At 37.3% G+C, this 23,211-nt stretch overlaps 1 pseudogene; it reads left to right on the top strand.

Annotated features, from left to right (window-relative positions):
* Nucleotides 1–569: 569 nt before the first annotated feature.
* Nucleotides 570–9,972, top strand: LOC122004276 (annotated as a pseudogene).
* The last annotated feature ends 13,239 nt before the right edge of the window (nt 9,973–23,211 follow it).

Consider the following 23,211-nt stretch of genomic DNA (forward strand, 5'->3'; position numbering starts at 1 on the left):
GGTTTATCTTTTAGCTTTTTATTAATTGTTAATTTTGAAATTTCTAGATTATTTTTGTTTAATTTGTTATCTTTAACATTTAATTTTAAGTTTGTTAAATTCCGTTTTGATTTTATCAAAGTGTTTGATTTTATCCTTATATTTTCTTTGCCTTTTAAAATGATATGGTTAATTGAATTAGTTAGATTAGTTTTATCTTTAAAGTTTAAATTTTTATTAATTAAATTATCTTGGTTTTGGATAGCATCTTCTAGACTGATTTTATCTTGATTATTAAATATTTTATCAAGGTATTTACTGATTTTATCCCTTTTCTCATTTTTAGCATTTAAATTCAAATTTATTTTAATGTTTGACTTATTTATGTCTAAATGCTCACCTAATTTTAAATTTTCTGAATTAATTAAATTATTTGAATTGATTTGGTCATTGATCTGTTTGACCAAGTCAAGGTTGATGCCAAATTGATCAAAGTCTTGATTGACTTGATCAGAGTCTAGATTATTTTGTGATTTTGAATTTAAATCATTTAAATCTAGATTATCATGCACCATACTTGGACTAATTTCATACTTATCATCATGCTGATTATTTAAACTACTATTAACAGGGGTATTTTGGTAAATATTACTAACCTTGAGCGCAACCCCTAATTCAGTAGGCTTTTCCGTTGGATCTTACTCGAGTCCATATTTGACTTTAACTTGATCTTCTAGCTCCATTGGCGTCTCGTGAAGCTTGATCAATTGGGTCCATAGCTCATATGCATTCTTGTACTTTTCTAATCTGCATAAAATATTGTTAGGTAAAACATTACAAATAATGTTACTTACCTTTTTATTCAGTTCCGAGTTCTGAGAAGGTCTTTTCAATATTAGCATATAATCGATATCTACGCTTCCTAAGAAGCATTCCATTCTTCGCCTCCAGTAGTTGAAATCTTCATCGTACGGTGGTGGTTCATTGGGGTTCCATCCTTCTTGAAAAGACATTGTTCTTGCACATAATGAAACAAAGACAAAATCCCAAGACTTGGTCTTGGATTAGCAGTGCTGGAAAAAATAATATTTCACTATTTTTTTTTAAAAAAAAATAATAAAATATTATTAAAATATTAATAAAAAATATTATCTCAAATTTTTGAAAATGTAATATTTTGTCGATACTAAATAATAGTAAAAAGATGACGATGTATTTTTCAAAAACAGTTTTGGAGGGAAAAAACGAAAGGCGTAAGGTTTTATTTTAAAAACGAACGATATATAATTTTTCTTTAAAAAGACCCCCTCTTTGTCTGATTGGTGGTTGCACCAAATCAGAGCGGTACCTGCTCTGATACCACTTGTAGGACCGTTAGATTCGATAGAGGGGGGGGGGGGGTGAATATCGATTCAAAAAAATAAGAGTTTAAACGCAGCGGAAAAGTAAAATAGACACAGTAGTTTTACTTCGTTCGGAGCCTGTGACGACTCCTACTCGAAGGCCCGTGGTCCTTGACCACTTTCGTTGGGCAATCACTAGCAATTCGGAATAATAATTACAAAAGAACCGTACAGGGAATGCTAATGAAACTGAAAAATAAATACCGACAAAAAGGGAAAAGAACGGAGCGTAGTGTCGGAGCTTTGTTGGCGTCGCACTGAGCGTCGAGCAGCAAGACCAGCAGTAGAAGAGTTCTCAGCTTAATTGATTGATCTGAAGCTCCTGTCTGGGGCTTCTTTTATATGCTGTTCCGGGCGCCTGGATCCCTTCCGGGTGCCTGGAATGTGACGTAGCTGCTCCACCCGAGATGCTCCACGTGGCGACGACTTGGCTGGATAGAATTCGCCTTCCGGGCGCCCGGACCTCCGGGCGCCCGGACTACCTTGTTCCAGAAAACTCCCTTTTCCTGCAAAACAAAGTTAGTCCGAGGCAAATGTATATCCTGTAAAACAGATTGTCAGCACAGTTAAAGTTCAACAGATAAATAAAAAGAGTATGACTTAGATTCCGTCTCTCCGAGACCGGAATCTAGTCACGATCTCGACTTAGACATCCGAAATGGATCTAAGCCGGATCGACGCCTAATGTCCCCTTCCCGGGAACGCGTCCTCACAGTCACTCCCTTCCAGTGACTTACCTTTCTTACCTGCCAGACGTCCGGTCAGCCCGTCGACCCGTCTGGACTTCTCGCCAAGCGTCCGGTCAGCCCGTCGACCCGTCTGGACTTCTCGCCAAGCGTCCGGTCAGCCCGTCGACCCGCTTGGACTTCTCGCCAGCTATCCGGTCAGCCCGTCGACCTAGCTGGACTTCTCGCCAAGCGTCCGGTCAGCCCGTCGACCCGCTTGGACTTCTCGCCAGCTATCCGGTCAGCCCGTCGACCTAGCTGGACTTTTCCTGCACACTCGATCAAAGTCTCAGACAACAACAAAACTAACTTAACCTATTTGTCATTCATCAAAACCTGGGTTAAATCGTTAGTGCTAACCGCACCAACAGGCGGGTTGGGAAATTTCCAACCCAACTCATTCTAAGGCGGGTTGCGGGTTTGGCGGGCCAACTCGCAGGCTCATCAAAAAATTTTAAAAAAATTAAAAAATATTTCATATCTTCAACATTTTACTTCGAAAAACTTTTCTACAATTAAATGTATACATAAACATGTATTTTAAATATAAATGAACACAAACGAGTATTTATGTTGGATAAAAAGTACTATATTTATTTCAAAATTATAACAAAAAAAGATAATAAATTAGCCTAAAACTTAGTTTACATGTATTTTTCAACCCGCGGGCCAACCCAAGCCCGAGCGGGCCGACCCGCGCGGGTCGCTGGCCTAGGCGGGTCAGCACACGGCGGACTTGGGTTGATAAAATTCCAACCCAGCCCGCTTAAATTATTTGGCAAGGCGGGCCAACCCGACAGGCCCAACCCAAATTGACGTCTCTAAACATAGGGTTACTATAAGGAAATTAAATATTAAATTTCGTTGAAAGACTTTGTCTAGGAAGTGGTGGTTGCTCCCATATCCAAGAAGTCCTAGTGCCTCGCCATGTTTAACCTAGAAGCCGATCTCTGAAATTAATATTTAATTGAATTTGTAACATGGGTGGATTTGGATCAATAATGTTAAGTATCGTTTGTGATCCAAGTCTAAATCACTAAGAACAGATAAGTTAAATTTGGAATCAATAATGTTAAGTTTTGTTTGTGATTCCATATTAATTTCTAAAGAACACAATAGGTTGGTAGGAAAGGTTCAGGACTTGTACAAAATTTTTGTACAAGGGAACCGGTACAATATTCCGAGTAGCAACCAACAAAAGCGCCTATAGCAGTAAGAGGATGTAGAACCCCATAGTGAAGGGTGCAGAGCCTGTAACAGTAAAAGGATGCAGAGCCTCATGGTGAAGGGTGCAGAGTCTGTAGCAGTAAGAGGATGCAGAGCCTTATGGCGAAGGGTGCAGAGCCTAAAACACGCCTGATCGGGGAGTTGGGCCCTTGGTCCCTGATTGGAGAGTAAGACCCCTAGCCTATAATCAAAGAGCGAGACCCCAGATCCGGATCAGGAAGTCGTACTGCGAGTCAATGATCGAGGAGTTGTGTCCCTAGTGTATGAGCGGGGAGCTGTGTCCCTAATGTAGGAGCGGGGAGCTGGGCCCCTAGTGTCCGATCAAAAATTGAAGGCCCTAATTTTTTATCAAGGAACTTGAATCTCACTCTCTTATCTGGGAGCTATAGCAGCTCCTATAACTGTAAAAAGGAAGCGAAGCATGTAACGCACCTGATCGGGGAGCCATGGCAACCGACTAAGGGTTTGTCTCGGTCCCTTGACTCCTGAATACCCGTGGAGTCAAGGAAAAAATATATTGGAAAAACTAACCTGTTAGTCAGCTGAAGCTCCAACTCAATCCCTCGACTCCCGAATACCCGTGGAGTGAGGGTAGAAGATAATATGTTCGTCAGATCCTTCGGGACTGTGATAATAATAGAGAACCTCCCAACGTCGTCCATCTTCACATTCCAGAACAGGTGGAGAAGATGCCCACAGACGGCACCAAATTGATCCCGTCCGGAATCTGAGTCAGACGAAGGTCAGCTGCGCTGGCGTTGGCATTGACGGAGGGCAACTGAGGCCCTCTACTGGCACGGTACGAGGAGCCAAGGTCGTCTCAGGCTGCTGACAGGGGTTGATGACGAGGATGACAAAGCGATAGCTCTCTACGCACACTCAGACAAGCCCACGGAGCATTAGAGATCAAGAACCAGGGAAAAAGTCCCCAGAGCAGGCCCTTCGACACTCAAGTCAGGTACTTTTCCCCCAGAAAAATAGTAAAAGCACTGGAAAAGTAGAAGATGAGTACAAAAGGATGAGTCCGCGTACCTGCGTAAGGGAGAGGTCCTCCCTTTTTATATGACCTGATGTAGTTCTAGAACCTGACAGGCGTCAGGGAATGTCGGGTGTCAGGATTTGTTTGGCGGTGAATGACATGTGGCATTCTCCTATAGGCCAGAGGAAGGATCAATGGACAATGAATCATAGACTATTAGCATATTCCCTCACACATGGTAATTATTCCCTGACAGGTGGTTACGATTCCTTGGCTTGATTGTTGTGTAGTGCATGACCGACCAGGTCAGTTTACCCTGACTGGGTATCCCACTCTGTAAGTCCTGACCTATGTATACAACCCTGTCAATCTTGACCTGTGTATCAGCTCTGTAAATCCTAACCTGTGTGTGTGCCTTGTAAATCCTGACCTGTGTGTGCCGCCCTGCGTATCAGCCCTGTAAATCCTGACCTGTGTATCAGCTCTGTGACTCTTGACCTGTGTATCCAATCCTGCAACTCCTGACCTGTGTATCCAGCCCTGCGTATCAGCCCTGTAAATCCTACCCTATGTGTACAACCCTGCGTATCAGCCCTGTAAATCCTGACCTGTGTATCAGCTCTATAAATCCTGACCTCTATGTGTGCCTTGTAAATCCTGACCTGTGTATCAGCTCTATAAACCCTGACCTGTGTGTGTGCCTTGTAAATCCTGACCTGTGTATCAGCTCTATAAATCTTGACATGTGTGTGCGCCTTATAAATCCTGACCTGTGTGTGCAGCCCTATCCCTTTAATCTCTGATCGCCCCACCTTTCTATTGTCACGTCCCCTTGACCTTTAATCGTCATGTCACCTTGACTTCTGACCGCCACGTCCTCCTGACTTCTGACCGTTATGTCATCATGATTTCTGACCGCCATGTCACCTTGACTTCTGATCGCTATATCACTTCCGGGGTCCCACCACTATGCACCGTATCAGTGCATATTCTTGCAGTGCAACCAAAAAAGAGTTCTTCTAGAGTCATTTCCTCTATATTTTTTTCAAATATTCACAAAATTAGACATGTATATGTATAATATTTTTTTTTCCCCAAATATTCACAAAATTAGACATGTATATGTATAATTGTAAGGATGGTTTCTTTCCAAATTAAATGGAATAAAATATTACTATTCAATTCAATATTTGATATTTCGTTGATTAGATCCTATCATGCATAGTTTTATTATTCAAATAAGGTTTATATATATATATATATATATATATATATATATATATATATATATATATGGAATAAAATATTACGATTCAATTCAATATCTGATATTTCGTTGATTAGATCCTATCATGCATAGTTTTTTTATTCAAATAAGGTTTATATATATATATATATGGAATAAAATATTACGATTCAATTCAATATCTGATATTTCGTTGATTAGATCCTATCATGCATAGTTTTATTATTCAAATAAGGTTTATGTGTATATATACATATATATATAAACTTCTTAAGGAAAATGAACCACTATCCTATTAAGATCATCTGTGTCTATAAAATACCGATTCTTTAAGATGACAAATAAAGAATTGACTTGAAAGGAAAAGAAAATGTCGATGGAGAGGATTTGCATTGTCGTTTGTGGTGTGTTGCTGTTGATGTCAACGGCATCGGTTGGATGGGAGCAAAAGCACGATTACAAGCTCGCTCTGAGCAAGAGCTTGTTGTTCTTCGAAGGGCAGCGATCAGGCAAGCTTCCTTCTTCGCAGCGCATGACCTGGAGAAAGAACTCGGCTCTACGCGATGGCCAAAAGGGTGGTGTAAGACAATATTTAGCTATCTATATACACATCCATCCATGCCTGCCTATTCTTGTATTATATTTCTTAATTAATTTGTTTAGGTTGATCTGACGGGGGGATACTACGACGCGGGGGACAACGTGAAGTTCACCTTTCCGATGGCGTTCACGGCGACGATGTTGGCGTGGAGCATCATCGAGTTCGGCGACGGGATGACCGAGGGAGGCGAGTGGATTAATGCTGCGGAAACTCTGAGATGGAACACAGATTTCTTGCTCAAGGCCACGGCCAACTTGCCCAACACCGTCTACGCCATGGTGGGCAACCCCAACAGCGACCACAACTGCTGGGAACGCCCCGAGGACATGGACACCCCGCGCCCCGTGTACGCCGTCAACACCACTCACCCGGGCTCCGAGGTCGCCGGCGAGATCGCCGCCGCGCTGGCTGCTGCCTCAATCGCCTTCAAGACCTACGACGCTGCCTACTCCTCGCGCTTGTTGTCTAAAGCGAAGGAGGTGCGTATTTGAAACCCTGAAATTAATAATACAAGTGATTATATAATTTAGCTCTATATGGACGGTATTGTGATAGTATTTTATCGCTATAAAAATGTATATAATTTCAAATATTTTACGATTATATATATATATATATATATATATATATATATATATATATATATATATATATATATATATATATATTTTTGATATCCTACGCGCTCGCACAATGCGTAACTGTGCATGTAGGATATCACTGATTTTAGTTTTTTTTTTTAATTTTTTGAATTAAAAAAATAATTAAAATAGTTTTTAAAAATTTTATTTCTAGGGTTCAGGTTTTGGGTTATAGTATGAAAACTATTTTTATTTTTTAGATTTTACCTCTAGGGTTCAGGTTTTGTGTTATAGTATCAAAATTATTTCGGGTTCAGGGTTATAGTATCAAAGTTTTTTTCTTTTTAGATTTTACCTCTAGGGTTCAGGCTTTGGGTTATAGTATCAAAGCTATTTTTTTTTATATTTTACCTCTAGGTTCAGGCTTCTCAATTAGGTTATAGTGTTTGATTTAAAAAAAAAAAAATTTAATTAATTTAAGTATTTATTGAGTATTGTAATATGCTGAGGGGATATATTAATGTATTAAAAATTTATATAAGGAAATGTTAATTTTTTTAATTAAAAATTTTTAAAAATTTTTTTAAAAAAATATTAATTGATCTCCTGCGCGATGACGCGCACAGACGCACGCACTGTGCACGTCGCGCAGGAGATCAAAACTCTATATATATATATATATATATATATATATAATTTTGATATCCTGCGCGCCTGTACAGTGCGCGCGTAGAGGATATCACTGATTTTAGTTTTTTTTTAATTTTTGAATTAAAAAATAATTAAAATATTTTTTAAAAATTTTATTTATAGGGTTCAGGCTTTGAATTATAGTATCAAAGTTATTTTTTTTAGATTTTACCTCTAGGGTGCAGGCTTTGGATTATAGTATCAAAGCTATTTAGGTTTCAGGCTTTGGGTATAGTATCAAAGTTATTTTTTTTTTATAGATTTTACCTCTAGAGTTCAGGCTTTGGGTTATAGTATCAAAGTTATTTAGAATTTAGGCTTTGGGTTATAGTATTAAAGTTATTTTTTTTTTAGATTTTACCTCTAGGGTTCAGAATTTGAATTATAATATTAAAATTATTTTTTTTAGATTTTATTTTAGAATTCAGACTTTGAAATATATATATAAAAGTTCACCCGCGCATACAGAACTAATGTCAATGCTTATTTAAATTCAACACGCACAATACGCTTGCATTCAATTATAACTGCTTAATTAGAAGGGGACTTGGTTTACGAAAATAATTATGGAGAATAGGAATAAAAATAAATAATTATTATTATTAATGTTTGGATTACATAAATAAAAATATAAATAAGTGAATGAATGTTGACAATGATTTATTTTTATGTCTATCCCTAATTAGTAATTATTTTATTTTCATTAATCGAATATCCTCTATATATCAAAAATAACCTTACGAGCAGCTCCTTTCTTTCTCCCTCCCTCTCGTGTGTTCTACCGCCGACAAAAAGGAAAAGCGGGTTTTTGCCCTTTTCGCCTTCGCCGCCACCCAACGCCACCGGTCAGCGTCCGACACCAACCAGCGGCCCTCCCGCCAACCACCAACCGCCTCGACGTAGACTAAAGTTGCTGTCTCAAATAGGTGCATGCCAAGACCAAGCAGCTGCCGATGGAGACTGCGCCGGCCGAACAGCCCTGCGTCGGATCTATTTACGCCGGCCAAACTGTTGTGCCGTCGGAAGCCATTCACGTTTTGAAACAAAACGTGAACATAACTATGAATTCAATTCACGTTTCGAGCCAAAACATGAACACTAGTCATGGAATTCAATTCACGTTTTTGCTAGTTGCTCCAATGGTTTTGCCGTTGAATAGCAACCATAGTTGTCGCCGTTCATCGTGAATTTAAACTCCAACGCATATAAAAGCATGCATACAATTTAATTTATTTGTTTTTTTTATAAATTTTTTGCAGGCGTATTATTTCGCAAACAAATACCAGGGCTCATACAACGACAGCATTGGCCACGCAGTCTGCCCATTTTACTGTGATGTCAGCGGCTACCAAGTAATTATAATTAATATAGTTTTAATTAATTGCTTTTATTTCTAGTAAAATATTTATATATTTATTTATGTTGCAGGATGAGTTAGCTTGGGCTGGAGCATGGTTGAATAAAGCCACCAACAGCCAAAAGTACCAAAAATATGTTGATAAAGCCATTCGAAACATCAAACTCATGGAAGAAGTAACTGGGTATTATTATATTGATACTGAGTTTTCATGGGACAATAAACACGCAGGAACCTATGTCCTCCTAAGCCAGGTATTAATTAATTAATTTAATTTCATATATCTATTAATGAATATATATATTTACTTTTTAAAATTATAAACCGGCTTTATTTTTTTACTTAATTATGACAAATTTTTTAACAAATTAAAATTGCAGATTGGTCAGTACAAAAAAGAAGCTCAAACCTTTGCATGCGCCGTGCTACCAGAATCCCCCACCAGGACCATCAAATACACGCCAGGTTCGTCAATTAACTAATAACTTCTCGTGTTATTAATTATCGATCATTTTCTCGATGAAAAAAATTAAATGGCAGAGTGAAAATATTTCTCAAATTGGAGAATATATAATTCATTTAATTATTTAATTTATATATGCACAGGGGGTCTGCTCTTCAAGACCGAAGGGTGCAACAGTCAAGTCGTCGGTTCACTTTCTTTGCTCGCTCTTATCTATGCTAAACATGTCAGGCTAGCTAGGGAAAGAATCACTTGCGGCAACACCAAATTCCCCGCTTGGAAGCTTGTAGAATTTGCAAAAAATCAGGTAATTAATTTACCATCAAAACTCTGTTAATCAATCGCTTTCTCTGAATATCAATGAATTAATGTTGTTTGTCGATGTCCGTAGGCCGACTACATCTTAGGCACCAATCCAACGGGAATGTCTTACATGGTCGGTTTCGGCCCCAAGTTCCCTCAGCGCATTCATCACAGGGCGGCCTCCCTCCCGTCCATCAATGCGCATCCCTCTTTCATCAAATGCACAAACGGCTTCTCTTACTTAGACAACCCCAATCCTAATCTGAATGAGCTGACTGGAGCTATTGCCGGAGGGCCTAACGATGGAACAGATTCCTTCGACGATGATCGACGTCAGGCGCCGCAAACTGAGCCCACCACTTATGTCAATGCGCCGTTTGTTGGTGTGTTTGCTTACTTCGTTAATCATAAGAAGTAAAATTGTTGAAACTTGAAATTTAATTGTTATACGAGGTGATCAATAAATGTTCAATAATTAGTACATCAGACTCATTAATTGGACTCGATAAAAGTATGTCATAATTGTAGGACCGTGAGCGTTCGATAGAGGAGGGGGGGGGGGGTGAATATCGATTCGAAAACTCGAGTGTAAAAGTACGCAGCGGAAAAGTAAATGAACACAATTGATTTTACTTCGTTCGGAGCCTGTGACGACTCCTACTCGAAGGCCCGTGGTCCTTAACCACTTTCGTTGGGCAATCACTAGCAATTCGAATGTGATTACAAAAAGAGTGCAAGCAATGCTAATGAAACAAAACACAAAGCTATACCGACAGAAAAGAAAGCTTAAAGAGCAAGGGCGCGTTGTTGGAGCTTTGTTAGCGTCGCTGGAGCACAGAGCAGCAAAGCAATCTGAGAATTCTGAGATTATGTTGAAGCTCCACCCCTGGGGCTTCTTTTATATGCTGCTCCGGGCGCCTGGATCCCTTCCGGGCGCCCTGGTGCGACGTGGCAAGTCCAGTCAGGATGCTCCACGTGGCGAGGCGACGCAGAGGATAAAAGTTACCTCCGGGCGCTCGGACCACCTTTTTCCAGAGATTCCTTCTCCTGCAAAACAAGGTTAGTCCGAGGCAAAATATATCCTGCAACACAGATTGTTAGCACAATTTATAAAGTATGAATTAACAGAAAAAGTATGACTTAGATTCCGTCTTTCCGAGACCGGAATCTAGTCACGATCTCGACTTAGATATCCGAAATGGATCTAAGCCGGATCGACGCCTACTGTTCCCTTCCTGGGAACGCGTCCTCGCAGTCACTCCCCTCCAGTGACTTACCTTACTTACCTGCCAGACGTCCGGTCAGCCCGTTGACCTAGCTGGGCTTCGTGCCTAAGCGTCCGGTCAGCCCGTTGACCCGCTTGGACTTCGTGCCAGCTATCCGGTCAGCCCGTCGACCTAGCTGGACTTCGTGCCAGACATCCGGTCAGCCCGTCGACCTGTCTGGACTTATCCTGCACACTCGATCAGAGTGTTAGATCAACAATAAACCTAACTTAACCTATTTGTCATTCATCAAAACCTGGGTTAAATCGTTAGTGCTAACTGCACCGACAATAATATGTCAGACTCGTACAGTAATGCAACGCAAGAGCGATAGAACCCTAGCAACCCGTGGATCTAGCTGAAGGCGCTAGAATTTCGTTTTGTTTCAATTTTTCCTGTACAAAAATTATACAAGTACAGAACTTTTCTCTGTCTATAGTGTCTAAAATCACTTATTTAATTAAGGAAATTTATTGAGTTAAATTATAATTTAATTAGAATCCGGATTTATTTAATTAAGAGAAATTATTGAATTAAATTATAATTTAATTAGAATCTGGATTTATTTAATTAAGAAATTTATTGGATTAATTATAATTAGATTTTAAATTTATTTAATTAAGAATATTTATTGGGTTAATTGTAACTGCTCATTTGATTTAATTATGAATTTATTTACATAAATAAATTTAATTAATTCAGCTAGTCCACAATTATGTAAATTCGATTAATAGTATATTAAGAAATTGGAGCTAAATATATAAAATTTATAAAGATCTAGTATTTATATAACATATTTGTATAAATTTTTATACAGATTATTAATCTAATTAATATAGAAGTAAAACATTAGAAATATATTATACATAATATATAAGTAAACAAAAATAAGAAGAATATAATATGTATGTACAACGTGTATTACTTAGAATATATAGTATATATTATAATTAAGAAATTGTAATATTGAAATATACGAACTATATATATTACCATATATATGTTATATATACATGGATATATATAAATATGAAATTAGTATATGGAAATAAATATATATACAAAATTAATGCAATTACTTAGTATTATAAACATGAATTATATGTTACCATGTATAGTTAATATAAACATGGATATATATAAATATAAAATTAGTATATGGATATAGGCTTCTATTTATACTTAGTATTAAGTTTTATAAAAATAATATAAATGATTTAACATTTATAAAACCTTTAACTTACGGATTTTTATATATGTGGATATATATGGAATTATATTAAAATAATAATAATAATATACCAATATACAAATATTTAGTATTTATATAATTTATGTGAATAAATCATTCTTCTAAATAATATGAAAACTAAATATAAATAACATTATATATATATATATATATATATAATATAAATTATATAGTATAAAAATAAATGTATGAACATGTAAATAAGAAATGTTATGTATAATATAAAATATATAATGTAAATTATATAGTATTTAAAAAGGTAAGAACGTGTAGCAAAGAAATATTATGTATAATATAAAATATATTATATAAATTATATTGTGTAAATAAAGATTAAACAAGTATGAAATTAAAACATGTGGATAAAACTTAGCATATAGGAATTAATGGACTTAGCATTTAGAGATATAATTTAGTATCTATAAATTTATGAGGCATGATCTCCTAGACCACTTTTTGTGGTCTAGGGGATGTGCCACTCCCATTTGCGACCGGATCATGACCGTGATCCAACCGTAAATGGTTGCGATCCTTTCTTGGGTTCACCGTCCCCCTAGATTATAGTTTTTGTTCGGAGCGGGCGGCCGAAAGCTGCCCGAAGGACACCCTCGCTCGCCGTCCAATAATCTAACCACTTATCCACTATCGGAGGCCTTCGGGCGGCCTTCGGACGACCTCCGGCCACCCGCTCCGAACAAAAACTATAACCTGATGGGGACGGTGAACCCTAGAAGGGATCGCAACCATTTGCGACCGGATCGCGATCGTGATCCAGCCGCAAATGAGAGTGGCACATCCCCTGGATCACAAAAAAGTGGTCCAGGAGATCTGTGATGTAAATTTATAGAGATTATTCATCTAATTAACATAGAAATAAAATATATATAATATATTATATGAAATGTATAATATAAATTATAAAGCATATATAAAAGTAAATAAGAAATATATATATATATATATATATATATATATATATATATATATATATATATATATATAAAAGAGATAAATAAATTATATGACTTGAAGGATAAAATTTAGACAAAGTCTTAATCTCCATCTTTTTAAAAACCCTACCTCCAAAAGCCCCATCCTCTTGATGTGCCGCTGGCCCTAAGGAGCTCCTCTCCTTCCCATTGTTCTCCACCAGTTCTAGAGCCCCAAAGGAAGACGAGAAGTGAGAGTTGGTAGAAGGCATGTTCCTAACCTTGTTATTGTGGTAGTTAGTCTCTATAGTCTTGTGTAGTTTGGGTGTTTCCTTTTTATGATATCATGTTTCGATTTCAATGAATGATGCATGTTTCTACAATGTTAGTGCTCTTAATTAGTTTCTATAATTATTTGAAGTTTTAGATTAGGTAGCTTGTAAGGTTAGGTTTGTTTCCTTATTATGATACCATGTTTTGGTTTCATATGAATGGTGCATGTTTCCAATTATGTTAATGCTGTTAATTAGTTTCTATAATCTTGTGAAGGTTGGAAATTTTATAACTTGTAAGGTTAGCTTGCTTCCTTGTTATGATATCATGTTTAAGTCAAATGAATTGTGCATGTTTTTAATTATGTTAATGCTCTTAATTAGTGTCTATAATTTTGTGAAGTTATTAATTTTACAGCCGGTAAGGTTGGCTTGTTTTCTTATCATGATATCATGTTTTGGTTCTATATAAATTGTGCATGTTCTAAACCAATTTATGCAATATTCAGTTCATATAATGATGTTTAGGAATAGTGAACCCAACCATGCTTAAGAGATAATTTAGTATGTTATGTTAATTTTGGTTCTATGTTTTTGCATGCTACAAAATTCAATGCATATTTTATTGGTAATGATTATGTTTTTCTCTTTTTGTTCATGCGATGATTCGATGAAGTTCTAATGACTTTACGGTAGGGACCATGTGGTTTAATTAACTAAAATTATGATTTATTTCTTTAATTAACCGTAAGATTTATTCTATTTATTTGATTCCAATTGTTAGTTAAATTTAATATTTTAACAAATAGATGAATATGTCTACTATGTAATTTATATATGGTATGATAATCTAATCTTGATTAGAGATTTAATGAATTGAATTATTTATAATTTATTATTCATAGATTGATTACATGGTTGGTGATATAATAGATAGTCATTAATTGGTTGAGGATGATTAGTATGTGATTAACTGCATTAACTATTAATCTGATTGAATACATATTTAATGGGTCGATCAAATAATATTAACCGAGTTATTAGTGTACTTTGATTATTGAAGAAATAGTCGATTAATTAAGTCATTTGATTAATACGATTAATTAATGTAATCAGAAAATTAATTAGAGGGGTTGCATAATTAAGATTATTAATTAAAAAGTCAGTTAAGTAATTTAATCAATTTAATTGATTAATTTAGTTTGATAGATTAATTAATTAATAAGGATGATTGAGAGATTAATTAAGGTAAGTTAATTAATCTATGATTTAGTTAATGGAATTGGTTAAGCAATTTTATAATGGTTTAATTGATAATCTAAATTTTAATTCTAGTTTTAGTAAAATAGTATTAACACATTAATTAACAAGTGGTTAATGAGATTCAATGAAGATACCGTGAGAGAAAAGGCCTCAGAGGGAGCCTGTTTACGGGAGAAGGTCCCAGAGGGAGCCCGTTTATGGGAGAAGGCCCCAGAGGGAGCCCGTTTATGGGAGAAGGCCCCAGAGGGAACCCGTTGACAGGAGAAGGCCCCAGAGGGAACCCAATATCGGGTAAATTAATTAATAAAAATTTAATGAGGATGCCATGAGGGAGAAGGCCCAGAGGGAGCCTGTTTACGGAAGAATGCCCCAAAGGGACCCCGTTTACGGGAGAAGGCTCCAGAGGAAGCCCGTCTACAGGAGAAGGCCCTAGAGGGAGCGAGGGAGCCCATTTATGGGAAAAGGCCCCAGAGGGAGCCCGTTTATGGGAAAATGCCCCAGAGGGAGTTAGTTTATGGGACAAGGCCCCAGAGGGAGTCCAATATCAGTTTCCATAATATGTTATGAATAAGTTAGGTTCAGGATAAGCTAAATTCAGATCCATGTTATGCTATGAATACGTTAAGTCCATAATATGTTATAAACATGTTAAGTTCATGATATGCTATGTTCATGCCCACGATTAAGTCTATTCATGCTTATGTTCATGCTCATGATTATGGTTGTTAATATGCACGCTCATGTTTATTCTCTCTTGCTTATATCGGTGACTATGCTTACGTTCATAGTGTGCTAGTAGAGAGACCCCAAGTTACCTTATATGTGATTCCCTTTAGTACACTAGATTATATTCGCTAATTAATACATAACACTGTTTCGAATATGCTAAATCTCTTGACTCACATATTATACTTTTTTTTTCAGATAATAAGATAAATGAGACAGGAGGTATTGACCAGTGAGCCAGCTCGGAACAAGGGCAGTACAACCCGAAGGCCGTCCAGATTAAATTCTGTATTTTGTTATGTTTATCTTTAAACCGTCTATGTAATTTGAACTAAGAAACCTTTATGGAAGTAAGAATAGGTGACGTCCGCAATTTATATTTTATTAAATGTAAAAAAAACTAGGGGCATTATTGTCAGCCCAAGAAAAGCTCATCCGAGAGGAGGCACAATCTTCTAAATGAACTTTATCTATTCGTCCTTCTATCGATCTGACTCTAGGAGCCAACCCGACATAGGAGGCTCTTTCTCGACCGCGCAACTCTCCAGAGCCAACCTTCTTTGCATTGCCTTGTGCAAAGGCTACTACTGCTACTGCTACTACTACTACTACTACTACTACTACTACTACTACTACTACTACTACTACTACTACTACTACTACTACTACTATTACTACTACTACTACTACTACTACTACTACTACTACTACTACTAAAACAGGAAATTGGTCTCATCATTCCTCAGTTATCTTTACTTTGCCATCTGCCTAGGACATGGTTACTTCGATGACCCCCTATTCACCTCTCATCCCCATATTGTTGGAGAGTCGTTTAAAAGATACATGGGCGGATGCGGAAAACCAACTCAGTGAACTTATCCCTAAGGACTTGGCGGACGAGTACTGCTATGAACAAACCAAGGTAATGTTACTTACTTTATTGTTTTTCCCTTGTATTGAATACTCATATTGACACTTGTCTTTCAGCGCTGGGCAATAAGTATGAGTGTGGCTCGACAATTATATGTCCTAGCTCAAGAAAGTGAATCACCAAAGCAGCAGGCTTCTGAGGCAGTTGCCACGCGTGCTTCTAAGCGGATTAAGGAGTTGGACACTCAACTTCAAGAAGCTCAAAAGATAGCCAAAGTTAAACTTGAGAAAGCGGCCAAACTAAAAAACACCCTAGATACTTCTGAAGCGAGACTCTAGTCAGAAATGACTCTCTGTGAGAAAATACAAATGGAGCAGGACGAACAAATTGCCAAGAACTTGCAATTGTCCGCTCAGCTACAAGAATTACAAGCGACACACAGTGCTGAGTTGGCTGTTAAAGAGTCTGAGCTGACAGCTCAGACTCTTTAACATCAGGAAGAGGAGGAAAAGAGGAAAAGAGGATTGCCAAGATATATATTATTGCACACAATATGCAAGGATATATATTAATGCTGGTGATGTTATGGTATGTGCTGGGATCAAATATGTAGCTAGAGGGGGGGGGGGTGAATAGCTCTTCGCACTTGTCGTGCTCTTCGTTGCTTGTTTCTTCAAAGATATGCAGCGGAAAACAAACAAGAAACAAAATACAACGCTAACAAGAGGATTTACTTGGTATCCACCTCACAAGAGGTGACTAATCCAAGGATCCACACACTCACGCATCCTCTACTAATAAAACACTCCTTTACGGTAACTACCGAAAGCGGAGAAGCCCTACAAGTTCACACTACAAGAAGAAAGGGAAAGGAAACAAAATATAAGCAAAAGCTTACAAGTTTGCACAAGAAAACCCTAACCCTAGCTTTCTTCTTCTTGCTGTAGATCTGCCTCTTGACTTGGAAAAACCTCCAAGAACCTCAAAGATCTGGCGTGAGAATTGTGGAGAAGTGGCTGGAGTCGCTGTGAGGATCGGAGATGAAAGCCGTGGAAGTTCTGCCGAGAGAAACGCTTGCCAACAGCTATATCCTGCGCCAACGGTCAATCCCAATCGATTGGATTGCTCCCAATCGATTGGGGAGGCTTTGGATTAATCGGCCGATCGATCCAGAGTGCCTCTGTGCTCTCGGGAATTGCCTGGATCGATCGGTTGATCGATCCAGGGCTTATCGCACAGAATCGCGACTCTCAATCGATCAACCGATCAATTGGAGGCTCTAAATTGATCACCCGATTGATCCAGAGCTGTTCTGTGCGATCGCCACTCTCCCAATCGATCAACAGATCGATTGGGCATGAGCCAATCGATCGGTTGATCGATCCAGCCCATGTGGACTTGCCCAATCAAGTCCAAGAGTCCCTACAACCAACATCCGATCAACCATGACCTGTTGGTATATCACGCCTAGCATCCGGTCATTCTTGACCTGCTAGGACTCCCTCACCAAGTGTCCGGTCAATCCCTTTGATCCACTTAGATTTTTCTCCTTGTGCCAAGTGTCCGGTCATCCTTGACCTACTTGGACTTATCTCCACCAGGTGTCCGATCAACCTTGATCCACCTGGATTTCCCGTGCCAAGTATCCGGTCATCCCTTTGACCTACTTGGAGTTCCCAACACCAGATGTCTGATCAAACTTGATCTATCTGGATTTCCTGTGCCTGACTTCACTCACCAGGACTTTCACCTAGCTTCACTCACTAGGATTTTCCTTCTGCCTAGCTTCACTCACTAGGACTTTCCTTCTGCCTAGCTTCACTCACTAGTACTTTTCTTCTACCTAGCTTCACTCACTAGGACTTTCCTTCTTCCTAGCTTCACTCACTAGGACTTTTCATTTGCCTGACTTCACTCACCAAGACTTTCCATTTGCCTGGCTTCACTCACCAGGACTTTCCAGTCAAGTATCCAGTCAACCTTGACCTACTTGACTCTCCTTCACAATCTCCCCACATGAACAATCGCACCTGCAATCTCCATGTGTTGTCTACATGTATTGTCAAACATCGAAATCCAAACATCAAGACTTAAGCCTGAACCAATTCAAGCTCAGTCAACCAGATCAACCTTGACCTAGGGAATATTGCACCAACAATCTCCCCCTTTTTGATGTTTGACAATACCTTCTTTAAGTTAGACTAATCTCATAGCCTCAACTTCCTTCATGCCAATGTAAGAATGATGATTTCCTTCATTCTCCTCCTTTTCTAGAGGACAGACTCCCTCTTAGGTAATGAAGGTCTAACTTGACCACACATTCTCCCCTATTGGCACACATCAAAAACTCTCCCCCTGAAGAGTTACCCAACGTTGTTTACAACTTCACTCGTTGTTCACAACACAATAACAAAGGTCTCATACCCTTCATTATTTTTAACGCTCATCCTTGAGCATATACCAGTTGGTATATTCATATACGATTCAAATGAATGTTTCATACCCTTCATTGTCATCAAATGCTCATCTGTGAGCATACACCACATGAATAATGAAGATGTCCACTCTCCATTACATTCAAATGCCCAACCTTGAGCATTTTAGCTAAAGAAGGTTAACCATCTTCCAAGGTGTATAAAAAAATAGATTTTTATGTCCTTAAAGAGTAACTCCCCCTAAAGACATGCACTTAACTTCTGTCATTGCACCAACAATGACTTGGAATCCCTAAACCTTTAGGAAATCCAAATTTAGAAGTTTTGAAGTTCAAAAATTCAATTTTGAAACCAAACCTCAACCTAAACCTCTACTTAGTCTTCCTTAACCAATCCATCCTTGTTTTCATCATGAAAACTCCCCCTAAATGTATACAAATGTGTTTTGAGGGATTAGGAAAGGTTTTATAGATTAAAGATGGTTCAAAATGCTGAAATCAAGCTTTCCCAGCCAAAATCAGCATCCCCAATCAATTGGAGTTGGGTCCCAATCGATTAAACTCTGCTGAATCAATCCACTGATAGATTCAGACTGCTTGGATCGATCGACTCATCGATCCAGCGAGCTTCTGCTCGCGGAAAAACTCCTCTCAATCGATCGCCCGATCGATTGAGGCACTTCAATCGATCGGGTGATCGATTGAAGCACTGACAAACTGAAATTCAATTTCAGTGAATTTCAGAAACCCCCATAAAATTTTATAAATTTTGAAAAATCATGAAAATGGTTGTGGACATTATTTAGGGCATATATTATCATGGAAAAATAGTTTTATAAGAAAATACTTCATATTTTTTAAAATTGACACAAACTTGAAAACTCGTAAAAACTTTAGTGTTTTCTTCTAGTTTGTGCCTAACTTTTCAATGATGATCACTATCAAAAGATAGTCTTCATCAAGGTTTTCCAAAAGCATTCTAAAATGATTTTCAAAACCAATATCCAACCATGTTCTTTGGGTTCAATGCACATGACTTGTACATTAGCTTTCCCAATGATTGGAAAACACATAACTATGTGTTTTGATGAACTTAAAACTCAAAAGAATGCACTAAATCAACATCTTGAGTTTTGTTCATCATCCTAACATCTCACTTGTATTTAATGTGTGCGAAACCACATATAAGTCACCTTATAGTTCTTAGTGAGATGTAAAATTTTGATTTTGCCCTAATCTAGGGATCATGCATATCTACCTAGGTATTTTGAGGTTATGAACATCTATAAAGGATGTTACTTGTTAACAAATGTCATTTGTCCTTAATTTCAAGGAATTTAAAAAATTATGCATGATGTGTTATGGCATACATCAAAGAAAAATAATTTTCAAAATAAAATTTCCTATGACTACATGATGTATGTATGACATGACATGATATTTTTGTATTTTTCATAATAAGGCATGAGTGCAATAATAAACATGATGTCATGACATATGATGAGAAAACAAAGTATGGCAAATTAGCATAAATAAAATACCTAGAATAACTATGTAAGTATCCTTAAAACTTAGCTAACTTAAAGTTTAAACCTAGATTGCCCAATATTTCCCAAGAAAATGCCAAAACCCAAATTTGACATTTCTTTTGCTCTTATAAATTTTGTGCCAATTTAAATTAAGCATATTCCTCAAATTTTGGCACAAATTACTCTTTTAAAGAGTAACAAATTAAAAAAAGGCTTAGATTTGCCTTTAACTTCCCAATAAAATGCCAAAATCCTAACTTGGCATTTCTTACACTTGATTTCTTGTGTCAATTAAAATTATATCCAAATACTCAAATTATGACACATCTTACCCTTTCCAGGAGTAAGTCATTAATCCTTATCATTTTCAAAGGTTAAAAATAACCTTGAAAATGTTCTTAGAGTGTCAACTTCATCATGGTTGGGTTAACTACCCTTTCAATTTGAGTTGACACTCTCTAACCCAGGGCCGACTTAAAGTTTTACAGGGCCCTAGGCGAAGAAGAAAAAAACCTTTAATAATATTTTTTTTAAAAAAATAATTTTTTTATCCTTTTTTTATTTAGACTTGGGATCGACAACGGTGTATTTAAAATTTTTAAATAATTAGATTTAAAAATTCACACCATGCAATTTTAATTTGATAATATTTCAAACTTCGACTATTACTGACACAAATATATATAAAAAATTCTCATACAATTACTAATAATCTAGATTTGGGTTCATAGTTCATTCATTCCATAATTTATTTATGCAGAACAATAAAGAGCATTTCGAGGAAAAGAAAGCAAAAAAATTATTATCGAGTGAGATAGGAAAAGGATGTCATCTTAGAGAACTAATGATAAGAGAGGAAAAAATACATGGACACTAATGAGATAATGAATAGATGATGAACTAATTATAAAATGAGATGAAAAAAAAAAGAAATTAGATGTAAGGTCTTAAATAGTTATATTGTAGCTCTAGATATAATTTTAGCATCAGAATATAATAATTATAATTAATATGTAATTAAATGTAGTTGTCATTGGAATTAATTGAAGTGCACTATAAAAATAGAAACAACAAAATCTGAAATAAAATCGATTGCATTGGAAGCTAGCAAAATCTAAAGAGCACTAGAACGGAATTCGAAGCAAGCCCAATCTAGAGCAAAATCTGCATGCATGCATAATGCAACCTTGGAACTAGACAATATAACTGTTAAATGTAAATATTAAATAATAAATCTATTCTTTAATTAATAATGGGCCCCAATAAAATTGGGGCCCTAGGCATAGGCCTTAATGGCCTATGCCTTGAGTCGGGCCTGCTCTAACCCATCTAAGGGGTAGAGAAAATACTCCTAGGAACCCAACACCTATTGGTGCTCCTTGGATGCTCTAGGTATTCACTAGGGATAACTTCCCTAGATACCTTCCTAGTGACCTTGTTAGGCTTCTTAGAAGCCTTGGTCACATTTTCTAGATCAACTCTAGGGATTTCTTCCCTTGTGACATTCTTTGTGGCTTTCTTGGACTTCTTAGAAGTCTTAGTCACTTTTGTTGTAAAAATACTCTTAGGAATAACCTTCCTAGTATTTTTGACATGACCACTAGACCTAGGATTGGTTTCATAATTATATAGAACCATATGGTAAGAAGGCACATCCTTTTTAATTTTAGATTTGTATCCCAAACCCCTATAGCCCTTGGATGACCCTTGTAGTGCTAAACCTAGGTTTTGCTCATTTTGCCATTTTTGGATACTTTCCATCCTTTTTAGAGTCTTTTCCATTTTATCAAGCCTTGACCTCAAGACTTGATTTTCTTCCCATAAATCCCTAGATTTTGATTTTTTCCTTAAATCATTGAGCATTTTTATTTTTAGGCTTATAACTATAGTCCTTAGTGTTATTGCCTAAACTTTTACCTACCTTTCTAACCCTAGGTGTGGTAGTCTTAGCATGGAGAGTCATATGATTTTCTTTAATGCTATCATGCTCCCTATTTTTATGGTAAATAGCATTAAAATGATAAAAATTTGAATTAGCATGCTTTTTACCATTATTTAAAGGGATAGGCTCAATAAATGATACCTTTCGTTTTACCTTGGAGGCTCCCCTTGAGTTGTGCTTCCTCCTTGAGTCTTGACCGCTTTCTTCCCCTTGGGACATTGACTCCGATAGTGTCCCTTTTTATTGCAAGAGAAGCACACAATGTGCTCCTTGCTCTTCTTTGTTCCGGGAGCGGTCTCCTTGGGCTTCTCCTTGCCCTTTGGTGCCACTTGACCCTTTTTCTTAGCCAATTTAGGGCATTTGCTCTTATAATGCCCATGTTCCCTACACTCAAAATATATAATGTGATTTTTAATCTTAATTGAAATATTTATACCTTCATGTGTAGAGATGACATCTTCTCCTTTTGATCCGGAGGTAGAAACTTCCTCTTGATCCGGAGGTAGAAACTTCCTCTTGATCCGACAATGATGCTCCTCCAATAGATTTGACTTGACTTGTGGAGGTGAAAGCTTCTTCATCCTCTTCTTCTCTTGACCCGGATGTGGAGACTTCTTTTTCTTCTTGATCCGATGTCAATGAAGATTGCTCCCCCTCAATCCTAGAGGTGGAGGCTCCATCATCTTCATCTTGTACATGGAACAAAGAGTATGCTCCCTCTTTGCTCTTTTCATTGCATTCCTTTGAAGATAAAACTTCTTGAACCTCTTCTTCGAAAGTTGAGCATCTCTCAACTTCGGAATTTTCTTCCTCTTGGTCTTTCTCCAATAAGTCGCCCTCTTTGGATTTTTCTTGATTTGGTACAGCGGAGAGGATCTCATGAATTGTTGCCAATTTGCTCCAAAGCTCCTTGGCATCTTTGAATTCTCCGACTTGAGCAAAAATGTTGCTTGGCAATAAATTGACCAATAGCTTGATCGCTTTATCATTTTCCTTGCTCCTTTGAATTTGCTCTTGACTCCATTTTCTCCTCTTGAGAATTTCGCCCTTGGAATTAGTTGGAGCTTCGAAACCTTCCATTAGAGCAAACCATTGCTCTATCTCCATCATCAAGAAATTTTCGATTCTTGATCTCCAAGAATCGAAGCTTGTCATTGTGAATGGTGGAGGCACC

The sequence above is a fragment of the Zingiber officinale genome, chromosome 7B, assembly GCF_018446385.1.
Source record: "Zingiber officinale cultivar Zhangliang chromosome 7B, Zo_v1.1, whole genome shotgun sequence".
Lineage (NCBI taxonomy): Eukaryota > Viridiplantae > Streptophyta > Magnoliopsida > Zingiberales > Zingiberaceae > Zingiber > Zingiber officinale.